This window comes from Lynx canadensis, chromosome X (assembly GCF_007474595.2).
Source record: "Lynx canadensis isolate LIC74 chromosome X, mLynCan4.pri.v2, whole genome shotgun sequence".
In the NCBI taxonomy this organism is placed as follows: domain Eukaryota; kingdom Metazoa; phylum Chordata; class Mammalia; order Carnivora; family Felidae; genus Lynx; species Lynx canadensis.
The window spans coordinates 37763645-37771048 of NC_044321.2; positions in this window are offsets into that span (position 1 = coordinate 37763645).

A 7404-nucleotide genomic window follows, 5' to 3' on the forward strand; every position below is an offset into this window, starting at 1 on the left:
AGCCCCGCGTCAGGCTCTGGGCTGATGGCTCAGAGCCTGGAGCCTGTTTCGGATTCTGTGTCTCCCTCTCTCTCTACCCCTCCCCCGTTCATGCTCTGTCTCTCTCTGTCCCAAAAATAAATAAACGTTGAAAAAAAATTTTTTAAATAAAAATAAATAAATAAATAAATAAATAAATAAATAAATAAAGAGTACACTTATCTTGATGAGCACTGAGTAATGCATGGAAATTGCTGAATCACTATACTGTACCCCTGAAACTAATATAACACTATATGTTAACTATACACGAATTAACATTTAAATAAAGTTTTACTGGCACACACAAACAAATACACACTTTATTGGTTTCCAGTCAATCTCCATCTTACTTCTCCATTCCCCTTACCTATGGACCACTGGGATCATCTTCGAAATTAAGTACCTCTACTCAAATCCTTGCCTCAGGGTCTGCTTCAGGGCTAACCAAACCTAAGACACCAAGAGACAGTTGAACCTCATCCTTTCTATTAAAGTAGGACAAAATTATGGCAGAAAACAATGTGTAAAAAGAAATTAAGGAAAATATTCTTTTTCTTTTTTTGTTCTAAGACAAAAGGACTATTCTTAACCCCAATCCACTGTACGCCTCACCACCATAAATTCTGCACCTCATTGCTAGAGGTTGCAATGGAAAAAGAAAGAGTTGATGACACACAGGCTATGTTTGCTTCACTTTCAATCTGGTATCTTGGAGATACCTAGTTCTCTCTCTTCACTGACCTTGAAGGAAGTGGCTTTCGGTAAACCACGCTCTTAACCGCGTTCTTAATCAACCCCTCCACCCTCCATTGCTCTACCTGATTTGGGTGGAGATTGCCCTAAAAAAGATTTTTTTTTTCTTTGAAAGTAATCCCTATGCCCAACGAGTGGCTCCAACTCAAGACCCTGTGATCAAGTCACATGCTCCCGATTGAGCCAGCCAGGCACCCCAACAAGATCTTCTGGATTAGAATGAAAGACATACAATTCACTGGCAGTTCCAGGATTCACATAAATACACATTCCCAGCTTCACCAGCAGAGAAACAGGAGACTTGACTTTTCCCCTTGGGGAAAATGATAGCCTAAGAGAATAAAACTGAAACAAAGAGGAAGGTCAAGAAGGAGGGTCCTGGGGTGTTTCAACCTCTGGTTCCAATTATTTCTGAATCCATTATTATCTCTGGCCTTCTTACAGATTGTGTACATAAACCAATAAATTCTTCTTTTTCCTTATCTAATTTTTGGTTGCAAGTGAAAGAAACCCAACACGCGAATACTGATTAAAATATCTGATTTTAATAATCCTAAAATAATCAGGCATTTCTCTTCTTGAATCTCCAGCTCCCAAACTGGTCTTAATCAGGCTAATCGAGTTTAATTTAAAGGTCAGCCTCCGGGGCCCCTGGGTGGCTCAGTTGGTTAACCATACAACTCCTGATTTTGCCTCAAGCCAAGATCTCTTGGTTTGTCAGATGGAGTCCTTGCATCTGGCTCTGTGCTGACAGCATGGAGCCTGCCTGGTCGTCTCTCTCTCCCTCTCTCCCCGACTTCTCTCTCTCTCTCAAAACAAATACAAGAAACGTTTAAAAAATAAATAAATAAAATAAAGGTTAGCTTGCACCCAAAAAATTAGAAAGATGAGGGGCACCTGGCTGGCCCAGTCAGGTAGAACATCTGACTCTTCATCTCAGGGTCTTGAGTTCAAGCCCCTTATTGCACCTACTTTAAAAATAAATAAATAAATAAATAAAATGCACAAAAATATTATCTCAGGTGCTTTACAAAGCAATTTTTTTTATTTTTTTCATGCATATTTATTTTTGAAACAGAGGGAGACACAGAATCCGAATCAGGCTCCAGGCTCTGAGCTGTCAGCACAGAGCCCGATGTGGGGCTCGAACTCATGACCTGAGGCGACATCAGAGGTTTAACTGACTGAGCCACCCAGGTGCCCCTGCAAAGCAAACTTTTTTAACTGAAATTTAACCCTGACAACTGTCTTTCTTCTTTTTTTTATAAATGTTTATTTATTTATAGAGACAGCATGCACAGGGGAGGGGCAGAGAGAGAGAGAGAGAGAGAGAGAGAGAGAGAGAGAGAGAGGATCTCAAGCAGGCTCCACGCTGTCAGCTCAAGGAGCCTGATATGGGGCTCAAACCCACAAACCTCGAGATCATGACCTAAGCCAAAACCAAGAGTCGGATGCTCAACCAACTGAGCCACCCAGGTGCCCCATGACAATTATCATTCAATGTAGATATTCCCATTTCATAGATCAGGAAACCAAGGCTCAGACTGGTTAGGAAAAGAGTTGACAAAAGTTACCCCCCACTAGTAGAGGTAGAGCCACAGATGATCCCAAAGCACTAACTAGCCGCCACCCCCCCCCCCCCCGCAAGTGTCATTTATCTCAATTCCTGACCATTAGGACTCTGAGGTCCTATGTATCACCCTGCCATTATTTTTGCATTGATGTATTCCCTGAGGGTAACCCCAAAATGAATCCATGTTGCACTTACAAAAAGATGATGCCATATTTAACACCCATGGAGGTGCACCATTCCCCTCTCCCTTCCGGAAGGCACTTGTCATGGAGCTGCACAAACTGCAGTTAGCAGCCAGTTTCCTTCTTTTGAGCCAAGACTGCTGACTTAGCATGGCAGGTCACTAGGGCCTCACCATTTCTAATGGGACAGTGGGATCCCTCTAATGAGTTACCTTTTCTCTGGGGCACCCCAATGGGTTGCCCAAGACCTGCTCATATATGTATCCCGGTCTGAAGCAATTCTGCCTAGTTCTGCTTCTCATCCCCCTTCCTCAGGAATCAACTCAGGATCACTGACTGAAGGCTTTGCCTGTGAAATCCTGCTTCCTCTGGCTTACTTTCTGCGGGTATTTGTCCCCCAAATAAACTACTTACATTTTTTTTAAGTTTATTTATTTTGAGAGCGAGAGTGGGGGGGGGGGGGGGGAGGGAGCGTGTACATGCGAGCAGGGGAAGGGCAGACAGAGGGAAAGAGAGAATCCCAAGCAGGCTGCACACTGCCAGCACAGAGCCCAATGCGGGGCTCAAACTCACGAACTGCGAGATCAAGAGTCGGACGCTCAACGGACTGAGCCACCCAGGCGCCCCAACTACTTGCATTTTTAACTCCACTTCAGCCTCTGCTGCTTTGAAGACCCAACTGGAACACTGATCAGCAAGTGAACGAGCAAGAGAAGTAGAATTCAAGGGAAAATCATTCTTTCTCAGACATGTTTTCCTACAGATAAGTCAGCTATGCCCCAGCAATGGAATTCTAGCTCAGTACAGCAAATTGCGCTGAATATGCAAAATGGCTTCTCTTAGCTGGAGGGATTGCCTCCTGAAGACCTGTCAGGCGCTAATATTTATGGGACCGTTTCCGTCTTAGTGATCCAGGCCCCCTTTATGGGGATGATTGCTTCACAAACCTGCCATAGGTATTTACCATCAGGGCTATTACAGCCCACTGAGTCATCCAGGAGAGAGATCCAAGTTGATAATTAACATCCTGAGGAAGGTAATTGTGGAACACTTAAGCACGGGGCCATAACTTCTGGTTCAGTGTCAGTAAGGACAACCTGTGGGGCATATCATACTTAATGAGTCACTAGCTACCGAAGATGATTATAAAAACCCAAAGCATATTATTTTGATCACCATGTGCAGGAACTACAGATTATGTCCTTTTGACCTATTTGGTGTTCTCGTTCCCGGCTAAATAATAACCATTCGGGAGCGGAGGAAACACATGATTCTCCTCATAATTAAGGAACATTATATGCCCACAGTATGTTTCTCTAATCAGGAAACTCGTGGGACAGGAGTTAATCTTCACTTTTAACTGTGAAATAAATGATTCTCTCTACTTTGGGTTAGGGGAAAGGGACGGATCCCCCACACATTCTGCTCCATTAGATAGCCTAGATCCATTGGTAAGTAAAGGGACAGAGATTGGGTTTGACGTTGAAAACAAAAGCTGGAGCAGTACCCTTCAGGTAAGGGCATGGAGGGAGACACGTTCAGCAACACGGCAACAATCAAACGAACACTTGAAGCCGTCATCACTGCTCTGCGAGTTTCAGGCACCGATAGTTTAAAGGTAGCTATGTGCTACGGCACCTGGGTGGCTCAGTGGGTTAAGCATCCGACTTCAGCTCAGGTCACGATCTCGCAGTCTATGAGTTCGAGCCCAGCATCTGGTTCTGTGCTGACAGCTCAGAGCCTGGAGCCTGCTTCGGGTTCTGTGTCTCCCTCTCTCTCTGCCCCTACACTATTTGCTCGCTCTCTCTCTCTCTCTCTCTCTCTCTTCAGGTTCTGTGTCTCCCTCTCTCTCTGCCCCTCCCACCGTTTGTGTGCTCTCTCTCTCTCTCTCAAAAATACATAAATGTTAAAAATGGTTTTTAAAAAAAGGTAGCTGTGTGCTATCCCTGAAGAATATTAGTTCATACCTGCTCATTTCTCACTTTCCTTTGCTTAGCATCCTCTACGCCGCAGGACACATGCCTTACTCACTCTAGGCACGAGATAAGATGGCTTCTACCACAGCATAATGGTATCAGGTTGGCTCCTCTGGTAAGCAGACATAGGAGTAGAAGACACGTGTTGGAGACTAACATGTGTGAAACATCAATGGGAAGAAGGCAGGATTGGGCAGAGAAAGCCTTCAGACCCCAGACTCCAGTGAAAGGGAAGAAGGAAAGAAGACTCCAGCAGGCAGAGCCTAATGAGGCAACGGTGTGAGGAGTCTGACCAACACAATAGAGGAATGAAGCAAAGATTGTCCACGTCAGGCAGAAACTGCCAGGCCCTGATATATTCCCACTGTGTTCCGTCGCTAACTGGGAGCTACTCCAGAACATGGCCACCGCTCTAATGCTCCCATGGATCCCGAAAGCACGGCGGCCAGAGGCCACCAGCTATCCACACGCCTCACCTCATGCAAGTTGTTTATTGAAAAGCCATCCAACCCTACTTCATGGCTGCCACAAAAACCAAGTCTGTGGGGAATATGAAACAAAGGGCAAAGGTTCATTTCCTGATCATATCTTCCTCATGGGTTGGCTGCGGTTTAAGACTACTTTTCCTCAAGTTCAGGACCCAAGCTAAGAGATCATTGCCAGTAGATGGGGGAGAAGGATAGCTCTAGAGGGTTTCACACTAAGAAATTAAGAGTTTATGGGAATGCAAGCTGGTGCGGCCACTCTGGAAGTATGGAGGTTCCTCAAGAAACTAAACATAGAACTACCCTATGACCCAGCAATTGCACTACTAGGCATTTATCCACGGGACACTGGTGTGCTGTTTCGAAGGGACACGTGCACCCCCATGCTTATAGCAGCACGATCAACAATAGCCAAAGTATGGAAAGAGCCCAATGTCCATCGATGGATGAATGGATTAAGAAGATGTGGTATATACATACAATGGAGTATTACTCGGGAATCAAAAAGAATGAAATCTTGCCACTTGTAACTACGTGGATGGAACCGGAGGGTATTATGCTGAGTGAAATTAGTCAGAGAAAGACAAAAATCATATGACTTCACTCATATGAGGACTTTAAGAGACAAAACAAATGAACATAAGGGAAGGGAAACAAAAATAATATGAAAACAGGGAGGGGGACAAAACAGAAGAGACTCATAAATATGGAGAACAAACCGAGGGCTGCTCGAGTGGTTGTGGGAGGGGGGATGGGCTAAATGGGTAAGGGGCACTAAGGAATCTACTCCTGAAATCGTTGTTGCCCTATATGCTAAATAATTTGGATGTAAATTTTAAAAAATAAAAAAATTTTTTAAAAAGTAAAAAATAAAAAACAAAAAAAAGAAATTAAGAGCTCATAATTCATTAGCCAAAATGGGTCACATGGTCCCACCAAAGTGTCAGGAAGTTCAGTCTTACCATGTATCTGGAAGGTAGACAGCCTTAAATGAGTAAAACCAATGACCACAACAGTGAACAAAAAGGTAAACTCCCAGGGCGCCTGGGTGGCTGAGTCGGTTAAGTGTCTGACTCCTGATCTTGGCTCAAGTCATGATCTCACAGTTCACGAGTTCGAGCCCCGTGTCCGGCTCTGCACTGACAGTGCAGAGCCTGCTTGGGCTTCTCTCACACACACAAAATAAATACACTTAAAAAAAAATGGTAAACTCCCCCGAAAATCTCCTTTACATTCTACATACACAATAAAGGAACAAATTGTACTCAATAAGGCCAAAGGTTTGGGGGCTTTTTTCCTGGTAACTTCTAAGTGGTCGTTGCTCTAAGAACCATTTCTACGTATAGCGATGGGGACATTAAATCACTTCGGAGCCAACCCTCCTCATTTCGTGGAAAATAGATGTTCCTTTCTGCTTGCACAGAATCAAGAGAAAGATTTAGAGCTCTAGCCCTTTTGATAGTTGGAGCAGAATCACCCAGGCACCACCACCCCCAACCAACCCCTGCCCATTTCTATTCATTGTAAGACTCCTCCTTTTCTGAGAAAGCCATGGGAGATTTTGATAGGGATCTTCTGTGAGGGCAGAGGTTGAGGCACAAACTAACTCCTGAGACTCAAAGTCACTGAAACCCATTTTGGTGGTTAGAGGTGTCTGTGGCTAGGACCTGGTGATAGAAAAGATAGCCACGCCTTGATAATACAACCTTCTTGCAAGGGGAAAGAGGCGAGACCAGGATGGGGGCTTCTATGCCAGCATCTCCAGTGCTGAAGAAATATGGTTAAGGGTGCGTGAAAAGGCCAACTGAGGAATCTACCCCAAAGCTCCTCCTGCGTGTGGAATGAGACCCGGGGAAGTGCTCGTGAGTGAAGATGTGAAATAACAGAGCCCTTGTAGATAAGGAATTGCAACTTGGAGGCCCAGACAAGTCTCAGATAGACTGGAACTGTGGGCAACCCAGGAAGTACTATCTCCAGATCAAGCACCTCAATCACCAAAGGTCACTCAACAGAGACAGAATTGAAGTGTGTGGCGGGCGCCTGGGTGGCTCAGTGGGTTAAGCATCTGACTTTGGCTCAGGTCATGATCTCATGATAAGTGAGTTCAAGCCCTGCATCAGGCTCTATGCTGACAGCCCCTTCCTCTTCTCTCTGTCCCTCCCCCACTTGAGCTCTCACTCTCTCTCTCTCAAAATAAACAAATAAACTTAAAAAAAAAATTGAAGTGCACGGCAAGACTAGTAGAACCCCTTGGGAGTTCTGAGCAGGTTCTCTGCTTTTCTCATCCTCAAGGTATACCAATCAGGATGGACACCGAGGGCGCACTAAACCATTATTCTCGGGCTTATTACAAAAACGGGAACCCAGAAAGAAAGGCTGAGCTCTGTGCCCATATGAATACAGGAAGACAAAAG